Source organism: Lotus japonicus, chromosome 1, assembly GCF_012489685.1.
Source record: "Lotus japonicus ecotype B-129 chromosome 1, LjGifu_v1.2".
NCBI lineage: Eukaryota > Viridiplantae > Streptophyta > Magnoliopsida > Fabales > Fabaceae > Lotus > Lotus japonicus.
In genome coordinates, this window is record NC_080041.1 from 75,478,070 (window position 1) to 75,505,601 (window position 27,532).

A 27,532-nucleotide genomic window follows, 5' to 3' on the forward strand; every position below is an offset into this window, starting at 1 on the left:
CATAAGGGATTATGGAAAGGTAGCGAAGCCATTAACCGAGCTCACAAAGAAAGACGCATTTTGTTGGGGAATTGATGCACAGCAAGCATTCGAGATACTCAAAGACAAGCTCACATCAGCACCTGTTCTTACCTTAGCTGACTTTGGAAAGGAGTTCATCATCGAATGCGACGCATCAGGGAACGGTATCGGGGCTATCCTAATGCAAGGGAGAAACCCAATCGCATACTACAGTAAAGCTTTGGGAGTTAGGAACTTAGCAAAGTCTGCCTACGAGAAAGAGCTTATGGCCGTGGCTTTGGCTATACAGCACTGGAGACCAAATCTATTGGGCAGGAGATTCACTGTGTCTACAGATCAAAAAAGCCTCAAAGAACTCTTGCAACAGAAAATCGTTACAGGGGAACAGCAAAATTGGGCGGCGAAACTTTTGGGGTATGATTTTGATATAATTTACAAGCCGGGGAGATTGAATAGAGGAGCAGATGCTTTGTCCAGAATCCGGGAGGGGAGTGAACTTAATGCCTTGGTTTCATATCCAAATTGGGAAGAGCAAAGACAAGTGAAGGATGAAGTGTTCAACGACATGCGGCTCCAACAAATCATCAAAGCTATTCAAGAAGATCCAAAATCCCACCCTGAGTTCACCTTCCAGCAGGGAATTCTCTTTTACAAAGGTAGGCTTGTTTTGTCTAAAACTTCTTTTCTCATTCCCAAGATGTTACATGAGTATCACATGTCTCCACAAGGTGGCCACTCAGGTTTCCTAAGAACTTATAGACGTTTGGCTGCAAACATCTACTGGATTGGGATGAAAAATACAATCCAGGAATTTGTGCGCAGCTGCGACACATGCCAAAGGCAGAAGTATCTGGCTGCCTCACCAGGAGGTCTCTTACAGCCACTACCCATTCCGGAGTCCATTTGGGAGGACTTATCGATGGATTTTATCACGGGCCTGCCAAAGTCCAAAGGTTTTGAAGTTGTATTGGTGGTTGTCGACCGCTTATCAAAATATAGCCATTTCCTAGCGCTGAAACATCCTTATACCGCGAGGAGTATTGCGGAAATTTTCACCAAGGAGATTGTTAGATTGCACGTGGTCCCTTCCTCTATTGTCAGTGATAGAGACCCAATTTTCATGAGTCACTTCTGGCAAGAACTCTTCAAGTTGCAGGGGACACACTTGAAGCTGAGTTCAGCATATCATCCCGAGTCTGATGGACAAACCGAGGTGATAAATCGTTGTCTTGAAACGTACTTGAGATGTTTCTCTGCTGATCAGCCCAAAACTTGGGTAACTTGGTTACATTGGGCTGAGTACTGGTATAATACTACGTTTCACTCCGCTACCAATCGAACCCCCTTTGAGGTGGTGTATGGACGCAAGCCTCCGACGATTGCTCGTTGGGGATTGGGAGAAACTCGTGTGGCAGCAGTACAACGAGAACTGCTTGATCGGGATGAGGCATTACGTCAGCTCAAACTGCAACTCCAACGTGCGCAGGATCGCATGAAGACTCAGGCTGATACCAAGCGAGTGGAAAAATCTTTCGTCCTTGGTGAATGGGTGTTTGTGAAGTTGCGGGCCCATAGACAACAATCTGTGGTCAGTCGTGTGCACGCGAAATTGGCTGCACGTTATTTTGGACCATATCCTGTGATTGCCCGGGTCGGAGCGGTTGCTTACAAACTTAAACTGCCTGAAGGGTCCAGGGTGCACCCCGTGTTCCATGTCTCCCTGCTCAAGAAAGCCGTGGGAAATTACCAAGAAGAAGAAGCACTTCCAACACAATTGGCGGGAGAGGATTATGATTCAGTGGAGCCTGATGCTATCTTGGCAACTAGACTGGTGAAACCGCACGGAGAGGAAGTCCAGCAGCTACTGATACAATGGAAAGGAAAGCCAACTGAAGAAGCTACTTGGGAGGATGCTATCTTGATTAAAAGCCAGTTTCCAGCCTTCAACCTTGAGGACAAGGTTGCTGTTTTAGAAGGGGGTATTGTTAGGACCCTTGACCCATTAGCAGGCCCAAACGCTGCATTAGTCCATCAGGAGCCTGTGGGACCAAAGGAATGGAAAGTATATTCTAGAAGGGGCAGAAAGGGGAATCAAGGAAAGGGAGAGTAGGCCCACAGATGGGGAATGAAGGTTGATTGTAACCGTTTTAGGATATAAGGAAAGAGAGTGAGGTTGAGAGGCATTCTGGAATCTTTTGTGAGAATAGAGATGAATAGGAAGCTGTGAGCTTCCTATAGGAGCTTTGCTCTGTGTCAGATTTGGGATCCTACTCCCTCTCTGTAATTTCCAGTTCTTTTATGCAATAAACAATCAATCATTACTTTCTGAGTCTCTATTACATTGTTTTCAGCTTTTCTGTTAAACGGGTTCCTAACATATAGTAATTTTGAGTTTTTTAGAAGAAAAAAAAGATACTAAATATTTAGCATTAGGTTTTATATTTTTCTTTAATTTAAATCATTTAAAATGGGAAAAAAGCGGTTCTTAATCAATGATCAAGGCAAAATCTACACGATTAGCTAACTTTTTATATGAATTTGACATATTGGACACTGCTCATAGATTATAATTTCTCAACAATTTATAAAAGTAGGGGTTGTTACTAAAAGTTTGAATTTGATGAGGTTTCATTTTCTTACAATACAAATGAGGAGACCTCGAGTTAAAGCCTCACAAATGAAGTACCCATAACATCAGCCAACAGGCTCATACCCTCTCAAAGGTTTGAAATGATGACAAGAGACTCATCATGATGTGTTTATACTTAGTTAGTTCTAAAAAAATATTAATCGTTTTTTTCATATGCACTCAAATTTCATTTATTGTATTCTTTCATATAGTAGGAGGAGGTTTTGTAGGATGTTTTACAGGAGAATAAATCATTTAAGCAACACGGATGGTGCTTCATTGTTTGCCTAGAAATTTAAAATAACCCACTTGTATTCTCTTACAACATTCATACTGTACATCTTCAACCCAATAATCTATGAGAAATTTTGTATGTAGTGTGTGATAAGATTTGTTATATAATAGAGAAAGACAGAGTAAAGTAGTGTGTTACAAAGTCTTGTACAGAAGCGTTTAATGAATAAAATAACTCTATTACATTTTACATCCCAAAGAACAAGCAAACACCCAAAAACTCACTTACAAAGGTTAAAAACCCAAAAGGGAAAGGAAAAAAAAAAGAACTTTTTCCAACTTTTCTTTTGACATTCTGCACAGTTAATACACATTCCTTTACTTGACATAGTACTAAAGGATAATGCTAAATTACAACCTCAACTAAATGAGAAAATTCAAAAAGAGAGTGAATCAGAAAACTTCAGGTAAAGGCCTTCCTTCCAAGAATGACTTAAACAACACAAATGATCTTTCAGGCTGAGAGAATGGGGCTTCATGAGAGGCACCTCTAACAGTGGCAAACGAAAGGATGCTTCCATAAACTTGAGTCCACCCACCAACCTAGTTTCATTAACTGAGATTAGTTTATGGTGTCTATACTATTTGGATCATATTAAAATGGAGCCTGATTTTCTCAATAATTCAAACTAGCAAGATGTTTAATTACTATATATACCTGCTGGCCTTCAAACCATACTCTGTAAGGGACTGTTGTATTCAGTCCTAATTTTGTTGCCAACTTTTGAACTAAGGTGTGGCTTCCGGTCAATGGAATTACTGAGTCTTGATTTCCACTGCAGCAAGAAAGAACAATACACATGGTTATGTTAATTAGCACTGAAACACACATGTACGAGTCTTCAAGCTCAAGTAACTACAAAAATCAAAAGGAAAAGAAAAGGTTTTGGTTATATTTATTTACCTGTAAATTAAGACCCGAACACCAGCGTTTATCAGTGATCCAACAATTGGGAGTGTAGGCACTTCCAGGTTGAGCATATCATAGTCCAGGACGCTGTTACCAACACAACAAAGATCAGCTAAAATCATGGTGGACAAGCTAAGCTGATTCTGGTGACTGATCTTCAAATTTTCAAAGATCAATTAAGCAAAACCAATTTGATTTGGATATCCATTTGCACTGATGCAAAGATGTTCACACACATTTCAAGATAAAAAGTGAACAGAACTTATGAATTGAAATGAAAGTCCGTTCACTTTACACTCAACTGGTATCCAAATGCACTGAAGGCTATATTTCGAGACCCGTTGGTGTCAGTGCTAACAGACTCCCTTCAAGGCAAAATGTGAACAGAATTCTTCTTATGAATTGGGATGAAAGTGCCCCCATGTTAGCTCAACTCGTGTCCAATCACTCGCTGAGTTTTTTGCTTAGTGAGAACTGAGAAGGACTTACTTGCTGCAGACATCCCACTTCCGAACTCCAACAAGCTTTGCATGAAGTGCCTCTTCTACATCTTTACGTTTTAAGTAGTTTGTAACCTTGTCATCTACACACACATCTATCCTCTCATTTGCTTGCGGTCAAAATACAAGACAATAATGCTAATGAGCAAGCCAAACTTGAAAACCAGTGAGTAGTAGAAGTAAAATAGTAGATAAAGTGATGGAAAAAGCAAGCTAACAAGGGAAGACTCACATGTGTTTGAGGACAAATAATCTTCGATTGTGATAACACTGAGGAAATGCAAATATCAAGGGTGACATCATATTTGTCCACAAATTTACTGGTTTCTTTGCTCACCTGTCCCATAACCTTTGAACAAATAGGTGAAACTGAGTCTCTATAGCGTACCGAGAATAGTTACACACTCTAGTGAACATGTTATATGTTGAATCTGATATTAGTCCATGAGACCAGAAGAATTCAGCCCTAGAATTGAAGTCAGTTGCATATTCTAGAACTGGATTACCCAACTGCATTTCAACACAAGAGGCCATTCAATTATATGTGAGAAAGAAAGCATCACTGATAGATAGGTAAGACTTAATGTTACTTACAGCTATGCCTTTCAGATTGAATATACTGTTCTTTTTGTTCATTTCAATCATGAGATTTGCAAGTTGAGGAACATAATGACCTGATATGTAAACACAAATAATAGTAAAACTTGTTGCAGTCTGCTTTTGAAATGGAATTTTCATAGATAACTGCATCTATGGATACACGGTGGAAAACCACGGTGAAGCTAAAATCATGACAAACAACCACAAAAGCTAAGGAATGAAGTTGCTTCAATCCACCGTGATTTTGGTTCACCGTAGTTTTACACTGTATACCGAAAGTATGCACTTAAACAAAGGTGACACATTTACCTGCATAACTTTCCCCAGTTAGAAACAAATCTCTATTCCTGTATTGTGGGAACTTGTTGAACCAGCGTTGCAGAAATACAACATTGTCCCTGGCTTAAGAATTCAAAAAGCACTGCTTCAGATGACATTATATGAGTGAATAATGACAATTTGAGTATTCAAGGACAACACAATCATACTGAAATGAAAAAGTATAGCATTCTAAAGCTTGCGTACACAACAAGAGATGAGGAATAATCATGTATAGTGCCATACGAAAGCTAGAATGACATTCTAGTATTTTACCACTAATCACTATTTCTTGTCTCAACTTTTTTAAAAAGCCTAAGCAGTATAAAACATGAGATATGTGCCTTTTCCCATAGAAGTAGGATTAAAAGGAGCTTTCTAAAGAGAAACATTTTTGTCCCAAAAGATTAAAAAGAAGGGTCTAAAAAAGTAATTGGCATTAGTGAAGGATATATACCTGTTACCTCATCATTCACTGTCATATAGGAGGAGCTACCTTTAGCATATGAGAACCCCACTCCAACTGGTGTCTCCAAACACAGCATGTTTGCCTCTGCAACACAAAAGTAACTCAATGAGTACAGTATCATATTTGTAAATTCTTCTGTAATTGATTTTAAGTCAGAATCAATTATGTAGAATATTAACACCATAACCAACATATCTACAGTCTACCTGACAAGTCGAAATGCAGACATGGTCATTACAGATGACCCTAGTACAAGAAAATCATCACATCTCTTAGATGCTTCCATTGCCATATCAGCTCTGTCCTTGGGAACATTATCACCAAAGAAGACAACCTTCACAATTATGTACAATGAGAACATTAAGGAAACACAGCCAATTCATATTCAATTTACTTAAACAAGAATCTACATGTAGCTAGCATAATAAGACACAAATTAAAATGATCAAGAGTCTCTGTGCTAATAGATTCTTCCCTTCAGATCAATAAATTAAAGAGTGCAGTAACTCATAACTCTTATGCTTCTCTTGCTCCCACTTATTACCAGCTATAGTAATGATTAATGAAGAATAATTATTAAGATTTAAAAAAAACCAACGGACTGAAGTATCCACACCAGTAAGAGCCAAATATTTCAACTGAGAGAAGCAAGATGGCTTACATCAGGTTTGAGAACTCCGTTGCACTTGTGGCAGGTTGGGATGATAAAATCCTCCTCCCAAAATCTTTCATCAATCTCAATATCACCATCAGGCCTTTGTTTCATGCCAAAGCTCTTGTCTGACCCAGGGTCTCCATGGTCCAAATTTTCAATTGCTTCTGCCCACTGATTTAACACAAATCATGCAAAATTATATTCATCATAAAGGAAAGCTCAGAACAGTTGCATACATCCTATAGTTTTGAGAAACAAAACTCCAACTACTGCACTCATTGGTAAATTATAAAGCAATTTTCCCATTTTCAATCAACAGTTATGACACAAGTCATGTTCCCCAACTTTCAGTATAAGGATCACATATTACATATTAAACACATGTGAAAAACAATATAGTGATTGAAACATAAAACATTTTCCTAAAAAAAACTCATTTGACTTGGTATATCTAGGGGTTATCCTACAAATTTATTAACACCTCATGATTCAATTGTCTCAAAATCTTCATTTTTAAGTTAGAATTATCAAGAAGTACAAGAAAATAAGTATTTAAGAAATCAGTTTCTTGGAGTGCATGTGCAATACAGGGTAAGAGGTTTACCAGCCCCACAAACCACTTGGAATCTTTCACTAGCTATTCTTATCCCATACTTATCACCTGTTTAAATAGATGACATTTTTAACCTCTAAAATACTTATCACAATGAGCAGCAGATGGTTGTGCCGCGGTAAATTTCCTCCATCCAGCATAGCTCCTCGCCCAATATCGCCTCCTGGATCGACTTGAACGGAGAAACTCCTTATGTCAAAAGAAAGAAGAACTTAAACGCAGATTACGGTGACATGGAAAAACGAAATACGAGATTATGTAGTCAATCAGTGAAATCCTGAGTATATTTGCCATTTATCTCTAGTTGACTTTTTCTTTTCTTGAGGATCATTATCATAATATAGATATAGAGTAAATTACACTCCACTTTCCAATGACTCCATTATCTCTCTTTCATTTATTACCCTTCTTCCCTTTTCTCTTTCTTCTCCCTCTGTATCGAACCTCTTCCTCCTCCCTCATGTGCGCCTCTCATCTTTCTATTTTACTTTGAGGTTTTCGAAGCATTTTTTCACTCAAAAGTGGGGTGTTACATGTATTTTGCACTACAAATCACGAATTAATTTCGGAATCTAAGATTCCGAAATAATTCGAAACTTGAAAATCCGAAAATGTGGGGTATGAAATCTAATGGTTGGGGTGGCAAATCCAAATCTCGCAAAAATATTGAGTGAGTTAAATTGCGAGAAGTGATTGACTCAATTTGATTTGATTCAAACCAATTAAACAATCAAACTGTACCAGATATGTGAATTTGCATTATTTCCTCCACCCCTAATTGAATAATTGTGAGAAAACACTAAGCGAGTAGCTGAATGCCCAGTATAATAGAACTGCGATATATATTGTTTCGCTGTGCTATTGCCGGTGGAAGCTTCTGGAGAGTCAACTATTTAAAAGTCGTGAAGGTTTAGTAGAACCGAGTTCGTGGAGGGAAACTAGTGATTTTCGGATGCAATGTGGCCATGGTTGAAAGAAATGGTTACAGTTGGGGTTTCAATGGGACAAAAGAAAAAAAAAACAAAAGAAAGAAGACAAAGAAATTACAGGGAGAAGAATGGAGGTTCGATGAAGAAGAAGAAAGAGAAAGAAAAAGAAGAAGAAGGGTAATAAATGAGATATAGAAATTTTGAGAATTAAAATTAAACTAGTGTTTTTTACCCGCGCGTTGCACGGGGAATATTTCTATTGTATTTGATACATCAATTAATACTTTGATTATTAAAAATATATTAAACAACGAATGAAATATAAGAGTCAGCATTGATGAGTAAAGTGGACATAAGCACTTCTCTTCTAAGCCCGATTGAGACCAACGGGAACTCGTTTCACATTCTTCGTAAATATGAAGACGATAACACAAATCATAGATATAAGAAAATACCAACATATTAATCTTAAAAAGAATGAATGTGATAGTAGCACAAATCAAGATTGTGTAAGATAAATCATAAAGTATAACATTATTGTGTTTATTCCAACTAAGTAGGGATGACAATGGGTAGGTACTATAGTACCATCCCCATATCCGCGTTTTTAAAAAACATATACCCATCCTCATACTCACGTGGGTAGCAACTCGAAGCTCTCCACCTTTAGACAATTCAATGTCATTACAGGAAGCTATCCATCTTTGCCAAAATCTAAATTTAGGGATGACAATGGGTCTCGAAATCATAGGGTACCCGCAAAAAATATCCACCATGGATAGGGTAAAAAACCGCTAAATGGGTATGAGATTGGGTATAGGTATACCAGCAAAAAAATAGTGGGTATGGGTGCGGATATGGGCACTATAGTACCCAACCGGCCATACCCGCACACATATGTTATTATTATTATTATTATTATTATTATTATTATTATTATTATTATTATTATTATTATTATTATTATTATTATTATTATTATTATTATTTGGGAATATATTAACAAATTAACTTAAGCTATAGCTTTCAAACTCACTCTTTTTAAAAAAGTTAGAGATATATTAATTAATACTCTAAAAATAAATAAAAAATAAATTAAGATAAAATCAAGAAAGAAACCACCTAAATCCTAATCAAATCTAAAATTTAAAAATGTATTTTTTTTACTCTAAAAATAAATCAAAAATAAATTGAGATAAAATCAAGAAATAAACAACATAAATCCTAATTAAATCTTAAATTTTAAAATGTATTTTTTATGAGAATTAACCTGAGAATGACACGTGTAATTTTTTTTTCCAATAAGTGAATATTCTACACCCTAGAAGATTTTCTTTTCCTCAATCCTTTTGCTTTTGATTAAGAAGAGAAAAGCAGGAATCCTTGAAGCATATGAGTCTTACAATTAGTTGAAGAACACAATCAATTCATGAGGAAGATTGAAACAGAAACCCAAAATGAAGTCTTGAAGAACAAAAAACCCTCCTTCACCAATTTGAAAGGACTGTGGTGAAAAAATTGTATCTTGTGTATTTGTGAATCTTGGGGTAGAGCCCTTGTGAAACAAAATATCAAAGGCACATTTCAGCGGTCAAGAGAAACAAAAAATGGTGTAATGCCCCAAATGTGCACACCCCAACAAATTATCTATATATGTGAGAAAAAAATAAAATAATTCTCCCACCCAAATAATTGTGGTTACTTCACCAATGAACTTATACTAACGATCAATTTAAATTGAACTTAAGGAAATATATAGAGCAAAGTAAGATAAGTCACCCAATTGACATACTAAAACATGATTATATGCAAAACTGATGAGTTTGAGGAAAATATGAACCAACGTTAAGAATGCGCTAAACATACTCATGAAGATTAAATATGAACTCTTCATATGTTTTCATTAATTTGATTGACCTGTGCATCATAAAAAAAAATTTAGTAAGTTGTGCATAATTCGCATACATTGCAAATAGTATGCTTATACACACAGCTCAAACATGATGAATAAAAAGTAGCAAAATTTGAGAAATGAATATAAGTTCAGGCTATCCTAAGTTTCGTGAATTTCTACAAATTATACCAAAATCTGGTTTAGAAAGACTTCACACGCATGGATTTCTACAAACTATACCAAAATCTTGTTTAAAAAAATACGAAAGCGGAAGGAGAACAAAAGAAATTTGCATATGCATAAATTTGTAAACTTTTGGATCGAAACACACAAAATATGTGAAATTTAAGAAACTAGGATTAAATTATGAACAAATGATAAACTGAAATGACACAAACCATCAATGACAACATGATAAACTCTACTTCACGTAACATCATCTTATGGCATACTTCTGTCCTGATCGCGAAATGTGGCAGAGGTAGAAATAGCAGCTATCAAATCTTTGCGTGTCCATGGTAGTTTTGTGGACCCTTGGCACCAAATCAACTCCTTTTTCTAAGAATTAGCATTAAATAAATAATAAGATAAATTAAGATAAAATCAAGAAATAAACAACCTAATACCTAATCAAATATAAACTTTAAAAATGTACTAAATAAAGATAAAGATAGATAAAAACTAACAAAATCTAGCAAATCACAATAAAAACTCATAAAATCCTCAATTAAATAAAAGGCTTAAAAGCATTTCATGCCCCTGATGTATGATGATTGTGCAAAAGTCGCCCCTACTCTTTTTTCATCTACATTTGTACCCTTCATGTTTCTAAAAAGTGCACCGAATGCCCCTATGTCACTTTGACGTTAAAAAATGGGCCACGTCAGCGTCCTACGTGGTGTGACATGTCATTAAATATAAAAAGAACTTGGGAAAATGGGGTGGGGGATTCGAACCCAAGACCTTGAACAAACAAAACACACACTTTACCAGTTGAGCTACACAACCAATTTGTTATATCATGACCAAAGTTTTATTTATATCATACTCATTCATCATCATCTTCATAGTCTCATCATTTTGTTCATCATCTTCATCCCCAACTACATTAAAATCCATATTTTTCCATCTCCAGAGTGACGGAGGGGTATTCGGTGCACTTTTTAGAAACATGAAGGGTACAAACGTAGACGAAAAAAGAGTAGGGGCGACTTTTGCACAATCATGATACATCAGGGGCATAAAATGCTTTTAAGCATAAATAAAAATATGAAAGTTCAATAAAAATACCATAAAAATTCATTTATACTCTAAAAATAACTCAAAAATAAAATAAATTATTTCATGAAATTAAAATTAAATAAATAATAAATAAAGATAGATAAAAACTATCAAAATCTAGCAAATCACAATAAAAACTCATAAAATCCTACATTAATTAAAAATCCGAAAGTTCAATAAAAATTAATTATTATACTCTATCAATAAATGTAAAATAAAATAAAATATTTCCCGGAAGTAAAATTAAATAAATAATAAGAAAAAATTAAGAAATAAATAACCTAAATCCTAATCAAATCTAAAATTTAAAAAGGTACTAAATAAAGATAGATAAAAACTACCAAATCTAGCAAATCACAATAAAAACTCATAAACTCCTGAATTAATTTAAAATCCGAAAATTAAAGAAAAATTAATTAATATACTCTAAAAAAAATCTAAAATAAAATAAAATATTTCCTGGAATTAAAATTAAATAAATAATAAGATAAATTATAATAAAATTAAGAAATAAACAACCCAAATCCCAATCAAATCTAATATTAAAAAAGGTACTAAATAAAATAGATAAAAACTAACAAAATCTAACAAATCACAATAAAAACTCATAAAATCCCAAATTAATAAAAATTTTCGAAAATTCAATAAAAATTAATTAATATATTCTAAAAATAAATTTAAAATAAATTAAAAGACCAAATCTTATCTTTTAAAATAATATCAATCAATTATTTTAGAATATATAAAATTAAAACATATATCAATTGAAAATTATATCTTCTAAAATAATATCAATTAATAAGCTTAGAATATATAAAATAAAACATATATCAATTGAAAATTATACCCTCTAACTAATTGACACGTGGAATAATTTTTATGAGAATTAATCTGGTGCTGACACGTAAACAAACTAAATCCTAATCAAATCTAAAATTTAAAAAGGTAGTAAATAAAGAGAGATAAAAACTTTTAAATCTAGCAAATCACAATAAAAACTCATAAAATTCTGAATTAATTAAAAATCTGAAAATTCAAGAAAATTTAATTAATATACTCTAAAAATAAATCTTAAATAAAATAAAATATTTCATGGAATTAAAATTAAATAAATAATAAGATAATTTAAGATAAAATTAAGAAATAAACAACCTAAATTGCAATCAAATCTAATATTAAAAAAGGTACTAATTAAAGATAGATAAAAACTAACAAAATCTAGCAAATCACAATAAAAACTCATAAAATCCCGAATTAATAAAAATTTGAAAATTCAATAAAAATTATTTAATATATTCTAAAAATACATTTAAAATAAATTAAAAGACCAAATCTTATCTTTTAAAATAAATAATATATAAAATTAAAATATATATCAATTGAAAATTATATAATATCATACCCTCTAACAAATTGACACGTGGAATAAATTTTATGAGAATTAATCTGGTGCTGACACGTCACTAAGAATTAATCTGGTGCTGACACGTCACTATGAGAGTTCTTCTTTTCTAATATATATTGATTGATATTGATATTGATATTGATATTGATATTGATATTGATAAGAGAAATTGCTTTTAGGAATAAAGCAGTGGGTCTTTTTGTCCAAAATGAAAAGGTGTTCAATGCTATACTACTCCTTCTTGAAATTGAGTGGGTGTAGCATCTATCTATTTATATATATATATATATATATATATATATATATATATATATATGTAAAGCTCACTTAAGTTATAAGTATTAAATGGATTAAAGAATGAAACTTAAACAAATTTCTATTCAACTTTCAATATACATCCACTTATTATTAATTATTAATTAGTGATTGATAAATTTTTCAATTTCTCATATTTTAATAAAACCTTCTAATTTGTTATATATTATAATTAAAATTAATTTATAATAATTATTAATCATAAGTTGAGTAATTTTTTTTTTTTGACAGCAAAAGAAACTTTATTAGTGAAAGCAAGCACATGGGAACATCCCTCCCATGTTAAAAGGACACAAAATTGGGCAAAAAACAAAGCTTGGGATAGATGCCTCATAAGTTGAGTAATTTTAAAAAAATAAAAAATAAAACTTATTACAATTTTTTACCCTACCTACTAAAATGTAAAAGTTACTTTGAACCTTTGTATTAACATATTTCTTTGTATTAAATAAATTAAATTAAAATATTAAAAAAGAATAAATTTATCTAAGTCATTAGCTATTCAACTACCTACTAAAATGTATAACTCAAATGAAATTTTGTTATAAATAGACCAAAAAACAAAAAAAATTATTTGTAATATATACATTAAACTAAACTAAAAACTGATCAATAAATTTTAGATCAATTAGTTATTAAACCACCAACTAATTTTCATGTTTGTTGTATATTGTAGAATAAAACATGAGAAAAGACTCCTGAAACCTAACACTTTAGTTCTCTAAAAAAGAGCAACAAAAAATATGAAACAAAACACTCTAATAAACAAAAACTACACTTTTATTTGAGGTAGGAAGGTTAATAGGCGTTAATATAATGATTTAATAAAATATTTCATTAGATACAAAAATATTTATTATCATAAAAAATTTAATTAAATATATTAAGCAGAATAATCTTTCTACCTTTGCATTAAAATAAAGGAAGCAATAGAAAATTTCTTTGTAATTAATATATTAAATAATAAAATAAAAAACTGAAAGAAATTGTACTGTCAAAAGTAATTCAACTACTTAAATTGAATAATATTATTCATAAACATAAAAATTGACTTGAATTTTGCATTAGGAAAAAATAACTAAAATTAAAGTTGATTAGTGACAAAATAAAGTTAGCAATAAATAATTTAGATAAAATTGTTTAAATTTAAAAATGACACTATAAGGTATTTACAATTAAGTATAATGTATGTGTGTTTTATTTGATGAAAAAATCTCAATATTATTTTATGATCTTATTATATATTAGTAAATACGATTTTGAGCAAGGTTAATATATAAGTTATGACCAAAGTAGAATAAATATAAAATTACTACATAATACTTAATCTATTTAATTTATATCTTATTATAGTTGAAATAGATGATATTACATTATTTTTCTCAATTTTAACATGTGTAAAATTGTTCGGGAAATTGTGTCCCAAAAAATGACCTTTTTTTAGAGAGCAAAATATTTTATTGAATAGTTAAAAAAAAAATAGTACAACCCCTACAAGGAGGGCACGAAGCAAAGAAACCCGCAAAACCCCACCGAAAACCAACCTAGAGCGAAACTAACGAAAAAAACCAAAAAAACCACCCACCAAGATAACGCAAAAGCCAACCAAAGAACAAGCAGCCCACAAAGAAAGCTTGCAAACACAAGAGATCTACGCGCCCACAGGCCCATTGTCTCTACGATACTCTGCCAGACCCCGAATAGCCTCATCCTCGCTGCCAGGGAAAACCAAACCTGCCATTTTTCCTAAGAAATAAGCCTTCCTAGCCCGCGTGAAGTATGGGTCAGTTGGGGAAGGAGGATCGACCGGCGCGGAGCAAGCGTCAACCTCACAAAAAACCTTTTTAGGTCGGCCCCTAGGCCTGCGGGAAGTCTCTCCAGAGTCAGGCTTTGCCCCCCGCTTCTTCCTTGGCCGACCACGAGGGCGAGGCCTCGGCTGAGAAAGCTCAAGCAAAGGGTCTCCAGAACTGAAACCCTCCTCCCCCCAAAGAGAAAAACTTTGCGACAAAGTATCATACCCACACTCTCAAGAGCTTCCGAAGCTGAGCAAGACCCCACCTAAAAGCTTAAAGAGCATCCCGACAAAGATGAAGCAGAGAGAAGAGGAACACTACTAGCCGGGACCGAAACACCTACAAGAGACGGCGAGGAAGGAAGGCAGAGAGCAGCACCCTCCGAAGATGGCACATTATAATTGCAAAAGAAGGAACCAGGGCCAATGAACACATCGAACCCACATCAGAACACTGGATAGGCATGACAACATTTAAAAGCCAAATTGAAACCCACAAAAGCTCAAAAGGACCAAGTCCCAAAAAATGACTTTCTCAATAAAAAGTACAAAAAATGGTAATAAAACATTTTTGATGGCATTAAATACTTATTGCTTAATATTTATTTTTTCAAATGGACTGTATTATTTTTCACATTATTAAATAATTAAATTTTGAAAATGATCCAATACCGATTATTAAATATTAATTATTAAATTTGAGTAATATTAATTTATTTACAAAGGGAACTCCAATAATATTTGGACCGGGCGAGCCCCTCGAGGGGCTACGCCCAAGGGTTCTCGCCTAGGAGCGGACACCTAGCATGGAGTTGGGCTTCCAATAGCGAGGCCCAACTGGCCCATTAGAGTTAGTTACACGTATCAAGGCCCAGCCCCTAGCCTATAAATAGGAGGCTGTTACCAATTGTAGGGGGCTTCTCCTCATTTTCTTGAATACACTCATATGAATTCAACTACTTTCTCTCTCTAGATTCTCCCTCTCATAGTGCAATCCTCACACTCTAGGGGCTACACCCTATCTCTATGTTCTTGGCTGGAACAAGATTTACTTGAATTTTGTATTTCACAAATATTAAAAATTAAATTCAATAAGAAAATAATATTTATTAAAAATAATTTAGATAAAATATTTTTAAAATTAAAAAAAAGATTTATATGTAAAGGAAACTTGAGTTTTAAATTAAATACATTAAACCATAAGACTCTCATACCTATGTAATAATATATTAAAAAATAATTAAAATCTGAAAAAAACTGTATTGTCAAAAAAAAATCAACTACTTACATTAAATAACAACATTCCTCAACTTAAAATTAACTTTAAAAAACACTGAAATTTCATTTGACAAATACTAAAAATTAAAATTACTTAATAATAGATAATATGGATAAAATATTTTAAAATTGAAAAATGTCTTTAAAAGGTATTTAATGTTAACTATAACATATATGTGCATTATTGAAAAAAATGTTTAAATATATCTTTTATCTATGATATATTAGTTAAAATTACTCGAGGAAGCATAACAGAGAAAAATAATAATCGCCAAACTTAACGTGATCCTAGAGTCTCAAGGGATTAGTTTCATGGCTTTCGGCTGTGAGGAAACATTCGCAAACCAAATAAGTTTAAAAAAATCAAATTCACAAGATAACGTTTTAGGAAATTTTTTTGTGAAAAATTTATTTAAGTTATCTTTTTTTTAATTATAATTCAAAAATTTAAAATTAATTTATTATTCTTGGTCTTGACATGTCACAGCAAATGACTTTTTAGGTAAAAAGTATAAAAATGAAATTAAAACTTATTTCATGACATTAAACACTTATTACTTAACATTTTTTTACGTAATTTGAATATTTCAAATTAACTTAATAATTATTCATATTATTAAATAAATAAATAATTTAATTGTTAAAATTATTTCTATGCTAATAATTAAATTTGAGTAATATTAATTATTTATACAAAAATAACTATAATAATATTTATTAAATGTCTTAACACAATTTTTTTATATTTATAATAAAAAGTATTTTAATTTAAATTTAGTTAAACTATAATAATTATATAATGTTAAAAATATTGTAAGTAAACTCGTGCAACGCACGGCTATAATATCTAGTATATATATGTAAAGTACACTTGAACTTTTACATTGATTACTTTACCTTTGTATTAAATACATTATATAATTAAATACAAAACTTAAAAAATAACATCTATTTTATTATTCTTTATATTAATTAATAATTGTTAAAATTTTCAATTTCCCATATTTTAAAATGATTTTTTTGATTTATTAAATTTTAATTATTAATTATAACTCGAGGACACTTTTTTAAGGGCTTGCTTTTACCTGTTTCTGCACCTACTTGGAGCTTGGCGACAGCCCCCTTTAGAGACAGAGTGTGGGAGGTTTCTTGGTCGTTGGTGTTTGGGACTTGTCCCAATGTTGCGGGTTCTGTTTTGACGGGTGAATGTGTCCTTTCTTCGGATGGATTAGGTGAGTTTTGTTTGGATCCTCACCTTGATGGTGGTGAATTTGGGGCTGTAATTCATGAACATGTAGATTTGGAACCTATTGTTGCTGATGGTGGGAATTCTATCTTTCCTAAGCGGCGAGGTCGTCCAAAGAAGGTTAGGGAATGTTGCCCTACTAACTCTCGTCCCCGTGGTAGGCCTAGGAAAAATAAGGGAAAAGACAAGGTTTTGGTGGTTGAGGAGTCTTCTTCGCATTTCCAAGGACCGTTTGATTTAGAAGGCCCTTTGGAAGTTGAAGAGGATTATACCTTGGATTCTTCTTTGGCATCTACGTCTTTGCCGGTTTTGGGCAGTTATGGTAGTGAGCGTTTTTTTACGCGAGCGAAGAAGGCGTGGCTTCTCGGTAAGGTTGTGGGGTTGGTGTATGAAGGGAGCAACATTGGTTCTATACGCGACCTTGAAAAGGTTCTTGAGGAACATTTCATGCCATGATTTGTTCTCTTGGGATGGTTTGATACCTCTTATTGATTTTTGGCTTTGGGTTTTGTTTTGTATAGCTCTCCTGGAAGCGCATTTGAGGGGTTTTTTTTAGTACCCTGTGGGGGTTTTTCTTTTGAGCGGGTGTGTGCTTGTCATTGTTCCTGTTGTTGTTCCCGCTCTCTTGCCAGCCTTGGGGGTTTTGTCCTCATGGTCTTTTTTTGTGGATAATAATACTGGACTGGGCGAGCCCCTAGAGGGGCAACGCCCAGCATGTAGCCTGCCCTGAGGCGGGGCCCTGGCCTTAAATTGGGCCTTGATCTCGGAGGCCCAATTGGCCCAATAGGTGGTACCCAAGCTCTATAAATAGGAGGTAGTTATCAATTGGAAGAGACTTTTGACTCATTTTATGAAATGACATGAAATTCAGCATTCTCACTCTCATTCTCATTCCCTCTCTAGCACAATTCTTCACTCACTAGGTACTACACCTCTCTTCAATGTTCTTTGCTAGAACATTTGGCGCCGTCTGTGGGGACTGTAAACTTTCTACTCCCATTCACGTGGATTGATTGTGCAGGAAGTTATCTCTGTTTGTGATTAGGCAATTCTCTGGTCTTTCGATTTTGATTCTGTAACCGGTGTTCGTTTTCCGATCGAGTTTGCATCGTTCTTGGTTTGGATGGAGACTCGACGCAGGAGGCAGCATCATTCACCGGTGCGACAGCGAATTTCGCCGCCTCGACGGCCTCATCGTGTGACCCTGGATTCTCCGGTACGAACGGCGGGAGTACAACCGCCTTCTCCTCCTCCATCACCACCACCTCCCCCATCGCCTTCACAGGTTGGATCTCTGGAGCGCTCACCAGAGAATTCACCTGCTCCGGAGCAACAGCCGGCGGTGACACAGGAGCAATGGCGCCATCTGATGCGCAGCATTGGCAACATCCAGCAGAGGAATGAGCATCTACAGGCTCAGTTGGATTTCTACCGTCGCGAGCAGCGGGACGATGGAAGCAGAGAAGCAGATTCCGTGGCTGAGTTCCGTCCGTTCTTGGAGGATGTCGAGAGTGTGGCGATTCCGGATAATATGAAAACGTTAGTTCTGGATTCTTACAGCGGAGATTCCGATCCGAAGGATCATCTTCTGTATTTCAATACGAAGATGGTGATAATTGCGGCGTCAGATGCGGTGAAGTGCAGGATGTTTCCATCGACGTTCAAATCGACGGCGATGGCGTGGTTCACAACTTTGCCGCGCGGATCGATTTCGAATTTCAGAGACTTCTCATCAAAGTTTCTAGTGCAATTTTCGGCGAATAAGAATCAGCCGGTGACGATCAATGACCTATATAATATTCGCCAGCAAGAAGGAGAGTCACTGAAAGAGTACATGGCAAGGTACAGCGCAGCGTCGGTCAAGGTTGAGGACGAGGAGCCTCGAGCTTGTGCTCTAGCATTTAAAAACGGTTTGCTACCGGGAGGGTTGAACAGCAAGTTGACACGTAAGCCGGCGCGATCGATGGAGGAGATGCGTGCTCGCGCCAGCACTTATATTCTTGATGAGGAGGACGACGCTTTCAAAAGAAAGCGCGCGAAGCTGGAAAAGGGCGACACGTCGCCCAAGCGCGCGAAAAAAGATAAGAATGGCGAAGATAAGGGGGATGGCAAGCAGCAAAGGCAAGATAAAGGGAAGCCGGCATTGAGGCCGACCAAAGAGCAGTTGTATCCACGGCGTGATGACTATGAACAGCGCCGGCCATGGCAATCCAAGTCCCATCGCCAGCGGGAGGAAGCTGACATGGTAATGAATACTGAATTAACGGATATGCTCCGCGAGGCGAGGGGCGCAAATCTAGTGGATGAGCCAGAGGCCCCTAAGTATCAATCACGGGACGCCAATCCCAAGAAGTGGTGTGAATTCCATCGGTCCGCCGGGCACAGCACAGACGACTGCTGGACTTTGCAGCGGGAAATTGATAAGTTGATTCGGGCGGGATATCAAGGAAATCGCCAAGGCCAGTGGCGCAACAACGGCGATCACAACAAAACGCATAAGCGAGAGGAGGAGCGAGTGGACGCTAAGGGCAAGAAAAAGCAAGAATCAGCGGCTATCGCCACAAGAGGAGCTGATGACACGTTCGCTCAACACTCAGGACCGCCCGTCGGGACCATAAACACCATCGCTGGAGGATTTGGCGGCGGTGGCGACACCCATGCGGTGCGGAAGCGCCATGTTCGTGCGGTTAATTCCGTTCATGAGGTCGCTTTTGGATTCGTACACCCTGATATAACAATCTTGATGGCAGACTTTGAGGGGATAAAGCCTCATAAGGATGACCCGATCGTAGTGCAGTTAAGGATGAACAGTTTCAACGTTAGAAGGGTACTCCTGGATCAGGGTAGTTCGGCTGATATTATCTATGGCGATGCATTCGACAAGTTGGGACTAACTGACAGTGATCTGACTCCATATGCGGGAACCTTGGTAGGTTTCGCGGGGGAGCAAGTGATGGTGCGAGGATACATTGATCTAGACACAATATTCGGGGAGGATGAGTGTGCCAGGGTTTTGAAGGTAAGGTATCTGGTTCTCCAGGTGGTGGCGTCTTACAACGTCATCATTGGGCGAAATACATTGAATCGCCTTTGTGCTGTAATTTCAACAGCCCACTTTGCGGTCAAGTATCCGCTAGGCAGTGGAAAGGTTGGAAAGCTAAAGGTGGACCAGAAGATGGCGAGAGAGTGTTACAATAATTGCCTTAACTTGTATGGCAAGAAGAGTGCGTTGGTCGGTCATAGATGTTATGAAATTGAAGCTTCGGATGAAAATCTTGACCCACGTGGCGAGGGGCGGGTAAACAGGCCCACGCCAATTGAAGAAACGAAGGCGCTAAAGTTTGGCGATCGCACTTTGAAGATTGGGACCAGACTGACAGAAGAGCAGGAGGCGCGCCTGACAAAGCTGCTTGGGGAGAACTTAGATTTGTTTGCTTGGAGCTGCAAAGACATGCCTGGAATTGATCCAAACTTCATCTGCCATCGACTAGCATTGAATCCAAGTGTCAAGCCAGTTTCACAACTTAGGCGGCGCTTGGGAGGAGACAAGGGAAAGGCGGTTCAACAGGAGGTTGACAAGTTGCTGGCGACAGAATTCATCAGGGAAGTGAAGTATCCGACGTGGTTGGCGAACGTCGTAATGGTGAAGAAGGCGAACGGGAAGTGGCGAATGTGTGTAGATTACACAGACTTAAACAAAGCATGTCCAAAAGATTCGTATCCCCTTCCCAGCATTGATAGCCTCGTTGATGGTGCCTCGGGCAACGAACTGCTTAGCTTGATGGATGCTTATTCGGGCTATCATCAAATCCGCATGCACCCGGCAGACGAGGACAAAACGGCTTTCATGACCGCCAGAGTCAATTATTGCTATCGCACCATGCCGTTTGGACTAAAGAACGCTGGGGCGACCTACCAAAGGTTGATGGATAGGGTTTTTGCTGGGCAGGTGGGAAAAAACATGGAGGTTTACGTTGATGATATGATTGTTAAATCGGTACGTGGTTTGGATCATCATCAAGATCTGGGGGAAGCATTTGGCGAGATAAGGAAGCACAATATGCGCCTCAACCCGGAGAAATGCTCTTTTGGTGTTCAGGGTGGCAAGTTTTTGGGATTCATGATCACATCCAGAGGAATAGAGATAAACCCAGATAAATGCAAGGCGATTCAGCAGATGAAAAACCCTTCTAATGTGAAGGAGGTCCAACGTTTAACAGGGCGAATAGCAGCGTTATCTCGGTTTCTTCCTAAGTCTGGTGACAGATCTTTCCCTTTTTTCAAGTGTCTTCGCAAGAATGTCGCATTTGAGTGGACGGCGGAGTGTGAGGAAGCTTTTGTTCGCCTCAAGGAACTCCTATCGTCGCCACCAATCTTGTCGAAGCCAATACAGGGACACCCGCTGCATTTGTATTTTGCTGTGAGCGATAGTGCTCTGAGTTCTGTGATATTGCAGGAGGTAGATGGCGAACATCGAATTGTTTATTTTGTTAGTCACACACTCCAGGGCGCAGAGGTCAGATACCAGAAAATCGAGAAGGCAGCATTAGCGGTCCTCGTCACCGCCCGGCGGTTAAGACCTTACTTTCAGAGTTTTCCAGTAAGGGTGCAGACGGATTTACCCCTGAGACAAGTGTTACAAAAACCGGATTTGTCAGGCAGATTGGTCGCCTGGTCGGTTGAATTGTCCGAATATGGGTTGCAATATGATAAACGAGGCAAGGTTGACGCACAGTCGCTGGCTGATTTTGTGGTGGAATTAACCCCAGATCGGTTTGAAAGAGTAGACACACAGTGGACTCTCTTTGTAGATGGATCCTCCAATAGCAGCGGCAGTGGCGCGGGAGTAACGTTGGAAGGACCAGGAGATCTAGTACTGGAACAATCGCTGAAATTTGAGTTCAAAGCCACAAACAACCAGGCAGAGTATGAAGCTCTCATCGCCGGGTTGAAGTTGGCGCGGGAAGTGAAGATCGGGAGCTTGTTGATAAGAACGGACTCGCAGTTGGTGGAGAATCAAGTGAAGGGCACTTTCCAGGTCAAAGATCCTAATCTGATCAAGTACCTGGAGCGAGTGCGATATTTGATGACGCTTTTTCAAGAGGTTGTGGTGGAATATGTTCCTCGGACTGAAAACCAGCGGGCGGACGCGTTGGCCAAATTGGCGAGCACGCGGAAGCCCGGCAACAATAGAAGTGTGATTCAGGAAACGCTGGCGTTCCCCAGCATTGAAGGCGAGCTTATGGCATGTGTGGACCAGTGGGGCGACATGGATGGGGCCTATATTGTCTATCTTGGCGGGGGACCCGGCAGAAGTAGAGCAATGCACAAAGGAGCAGCGGCGAGAGGCGAGCCACTACACTCTCATCGACGGACACTTGTATCGCCGTGGTTTTTCGGCGCCATTGTTAAAATGCGTGCCGCCAGAAAAATACGAGGCGATCATGTCTGAGGTGCTCGAGGGAGTGTGCGCAAGCCACATTGGGGGGAGATCTTTGGCTTGCAAGGTGTTAAGGGCGGGATTCTACTGGCCCACCCTCAGGAAAGATTGCATGGACTTTGTGAAAAAATGCAAAAAATGTCAAGTGTTTGCTGATTTATCTAAGGCACCGCCAAAGGAGCTGGTAACGATGAGCGCCCCGTGGCCTTTCGCCATGTGGGGCGTGGACTTGGTCGGACCTTTTCCGATCGCCAAGTCGCAAATGAAGTTTATATTGGTGGCGGTGGATTATTTCACTAAGTGGATTGAGGCCGAGCCCTTGGCCAAAATAACCTCTGCAAAAATAGTCAACTTCTACTGGAGGCGAATTGTTTGCAGGTTCGGGATCCCAAGGGCGATCGTATCCGACAACGGAACCCAGTTTTCAAGCAATCAAACTAGAGAATTTTGCAAGGAAATGGGCATACAGATGAGGTTTGCCTCTGTGGAGCATCCGCAAGCAAACGGGCAAGTGGAATCTGCAAACAGAGTAATCCTGCGTGGATTAAGGCGACGGCTCAAGGAGGCTAAGGGAGCATGGCTGGAGGAACTCCCGGTGGTGCTATGGTCATTCAACACCACTGTGCAATCCACTACAAGGGAAACCCCCTTTAGAATGACCTATGGGGTTGATGCTATGTTGCCAGTGGAGATTGACAACTTCACATGGCGAACCCAGCCAGATTTTGAAGGGGAGAATCAGGCCAATATGGCGGCGGAGTTGGACCTTTTGTCGGAAACGTGTGACGAAGCGCACATTCGGGAAACAGCGATGAAGCAGCGCGTGGCGGAAAAGTTCAACAGCAGGGTTCGCGTCCGAGATATGCAGGTCGGCGACCTGGTCCTCAAGTGGCGATCGGGAGCCCCGGGAAACAAGCTTACTCCTAACTGGGAGGGGCCCTACCGCATTATTAAAGTTCTTGGTAATGGGGCCTATCATTTAGAAGAGCTTGATGGAAGGCGGCTACCTCGGTCGTTCAATGGTTTGAGCTTGTGCTACTATTATAGTTGATCGCAGGCGAGAAAGCGAGCAAGGCGGAGTTGCCGGAGCCAGATATCTTTAAAAATTTTCTGAAAAGTGTTCCCAAATTTTCCAATGTATTGCAATAACAAAGCGTGCTCTTTTTCTCCGAGAGGAGTTTTTTAATGAGGCGCTCCATCAATAAAATAAAACGAAAATTCACGAAATTCGTGTCCAAAAGTTCCAGGGATTCCCTGACGATCGGAATTGCCGATCGACTTAAAGAATTACGGCGATTACTAAGTGGGGCTAGCTTGATCCCCAAAGGGGCCTGCTAGAACCCTGATGGTGGCGGCGATTCCACAAATGGCCTTTTACGCCTGGGAATCGCCCCCCAGAAAGTCTAATGTGATCGCCGGTCCCGTAAACGATGTGCTGGGTAAGTCTCGCCAGAATACGACGAGCACCGTTAACTAGGCAAAAGTCTTGGGACCCCCAAATGGCCATTGGGACCCAAGCATTGTAAGCCCCGAGCGGGCAAAGCCCCGGGCGAAGCCCTCGAGAATGGAGGCCATTTATCCCTTTGTGGAAAATGTTAAAGTCTTGGTGGGGAAATACCAAGCAACAAGTCCTAGTTAAAATTAACGCACAGAATCGTTAGGCGTAATTCAATCACATGACGCGTGAAAGAATGGCGCAAGATATAAGGTCGGCGGATGAATATTTGGCGAAAGCATTCCAACATGATTTACAAAATATCTAACGGCGATATAAAAGCTGTGGCGAAAAGTTTCTTATATATATGAATGGCGGAAAAGTGCATGACAAGAAGGCGGAAAAGGCTAAGTGACATCAAAATTACATTATTCATGGATTACATTATTCATTGTTTCTGTTTTTTTCTCCTACTTCTTCTTCTTCTTCTTCTTCAGTCGCCATCCAGAGGTGTTGGTCAATCAGAGGAGGATCGTCAGGACCAACCAGTCCTTCAGCGGTTATCTCTTTCATCACTCCCATAGCGCTGAAATCAAAGTTCGGGTACAAATGTTGGGCCTGATCTTTGGCTAGGTAGAAGCCGCGCTCGCGATTGTCAAGGGCAATGTCAGCGGCTTGTTCCCTCGCCTCAGTGGCTTTGGCTTTCTCCGTCGCCAGCTCGTCCTCTAGCCCTTTGATCTTTGCCAATTGGGAGGCAATCTCAACATCTTTTGTGGCGAGGGCCTCAGCATGGGCTTCGGTCGCTTTCTTGATCTCCTCGGACGTGGCCTGCATCACCGCCTCCATATCAGACTTCGCCAAGGCCAAGGATTCAATAGATTTTTTCTCCTGCTCCGCCAGCGTTTTTCTCACCAACTCCAGCTCAGCGCGCAATGTGGCGAGCTCTGACTCCTTCGCAACCAACACCTCGCCTCTGGCGATCAGGTCCTTCTCAGCTTGCTCTTTTTCCTTCTTGCAAGCTTGAAGACTTGCGTCAAGATCATCCGCTTCTTCCTTCATCAACGCCAGCTGATCCTCCAGTTCGCCGATTTTAATTCCCGCCGTGCCAATCAACTTGTCGGCATGGACCTTGTCTTTTCCGGCCTGCGTCGCCAGTTTGTCGAAGCGCCTTTCCCAAGCAGCGGCGGCTTCTTGGTGCTGAGCACTCTCGGCCTTCAACCGCTCAGCTTCAACGGCGGTGGAGTTGAATTTCTCAAACGCGTGGGCAAAAATGCACCCAGCACGTAAAAGATTGGCAAGGGTTTCCTCCTTAGTCTCGTTGATGCCTCGGCTCAGCACTTCTTTTTCTAAGGCGTCGCGGTTGAGGCCAGTGAGCAGGAATTCTGAGGGTTCGATGGCGTTGGGGAGCATATTGTAATAGCTTGAAGAGCCGCCCTCGGGAGGAGGAGCTTGCTCAATCCGGGCTGCTTCAGAGGTAATGGTGGCGCCAGGGCAGGATCTTTCCTCTTGATGAGGCGGGGAGGGCATGAAGCCCCCATCATTTGTTGGGGGTGGGCTAGGAGGTGCGTCCTGGCGGGTGGGAGATTTCGGGGTTTCATTTTCTTTTTCTTTCTCCCTAGCAGGAGTATCGGAAGACGCAGCAGCATTGGTGGCAGCGGGTTTCTCAACAGCCGGAGGTTGGGAAACGTTGGTGTTTGTGTCAGCGGAGGTGGCTATGGCACCGGAGGAGGCGATTGTGGCGCCAGCAGTGGACTCGGCGCCAGCAGTGGACTCGGCAGCGGCAGTGGCAGAAGTAGGAGCCGGGACGGAGGTTGTCTCGGTGGCCGCGGCAACGGAGGCTTCAGCGACATTTTTGCCTTTAGGCGCAGCAGCAGTGGAGGTCTGAGCGCCAGGGTTGGAGGTGCCGGCGCCAGAGGAGGCTTTGACCAATTTTCTCCTCTTGGGAGCTTTGGCGCCCTCAGCTTGGTTCTCGGCACCGCCCCACTTTTTCACGTCGCCCTCAGTGTTGAACTTTGGGGAAAAGCGAGCCATTCTCCTCTTGCGGGCCTTCAGGAGCTCGGCGTTCGTAAAATTCATATCTTCTGCAACAATAAAAAACATCAGTGACAACTCAGAAGACGAGAAAAGAAGGTGTCGATAAGAAAACCAAGCTATGGACAACCTAGGTATTTGGGAGTCCTTGAGTGGTCAGCGCCCTCAAGGACTGTTGAGCAGTCAAGGATGGGGAGCGGGGCAAGGAGATTCAGAAAAGCTTTGTCGTTGGGGGACAAGGATTCCTCTGAAGGATCAGTAATCCCATTAGGCTTCTCCGTCCAGAAAAGAGGGAAAAGGGCGGTCCCATCCCTAAGGGTAAAGGCCTCTGGATAGGCAGGGTGAACCGCCACACGAAAGTACTTCCGCGCGAAGGAGGACTTCGCGTTACTTTTGTGGGGATTCAAGCACTTCCGGCCGGCTCGGGCCTTTAAGGAAATCCATCCTCTGTTTTTGATGGACATGGGGTCAACATCGTAGAGGTAGAAGAAACTGGTGGGAGAGGGGGCGATGCCGACCGCGGCGCATAAGATTTCAAAGCACCGAATGAAGGCCCAGGCGTTGGGGTGGAGTTGGCAGGGAGCCGCATTGATGTCGCGGAGGACGGCTTGGACGAAGGGCGAGAAAGGAAGCCTGATTCCAAGCTCGCTAAACATGTATTCATACGCAAAGAAAAAGTGGGATCTCTTTACGTCGCCGTTTGGCTTATGAAGCCAGGGGCGATCCCCGGGACTGCAAATCCAGATCCTGAGTTTGGCGTTAAACTCATCGTCATTGGACAAGCCACCCAGGGAGTTCACGAATTGCACAATGAGATCGCTATCTTGGAAGATGGAAGGTTGGTCTATAGCCTCGTGTTTGGGGGCTACTTGGACTGGAAGGGGCAGAGTGGCGTAGGTTTTTAGTCGGTAAGCAGGGATCTCCGGAACCTCTAAACGGAGGCCGCCGGCGGCGGTGGAATTAGGGTCGCTTTCGGAGGAGGAAGAGGAGTGATTAGGGGAGGTAGGGTTTGAAGCCATTTTTAGAAGGCAGCGAAGTGAAAGAAAGGAAAAGATGAGTATGTGTATGATGCAGAGATAAGGACAGTGGGACTCACCGGAGTAAGATGTGAAGAGTGGGTAGCGGAAGGGGTGATAAGCGATGGCTCCGGAACGGAAGTTGGCAGAAGGAGTCTGGTAAGCGATTAGGGAGGTGAAGAGGGGTTTCGGAAAGGGATGATTGTAGGGAAGAAGGGTTTTTATAGGGAAAGGGGGGAGTCTGGAAGGGTGACGCGTGTTGGACGCGTGTGGAAGGTTGGAAGTCATGATGGTTTTGGGAAGGTGGGTCGCGTGTAATGGGGAGTTACTGCGCACGATGGGACGGTTACGAAAAGTGAAGTGACGGTTCCGGAGAAAGAGGGAAATTGATGTAACTGACACATCACGTGGGGCAGTCACGTGGGGCAGTTAGGGATTTGAAAGAGTTTTGAAATAAGGGA

At 39.4% G+C, this 27,532-nt stretch overlaps 1 pseudogene; it reads right to left on the reverse strand.

Moving 5' to 3' along the window:
* Positions 1-3,189: 3,189 nt before the first annotated feature.
* Positions 3,190-5,969, reverse strand: LOC130711187 (serine carboxypeptidase-like 45; annotated as a pseudogene).
* Between the last annotated feature and the right edge of the window lie 21,563 nt (positions 5,970-27,532).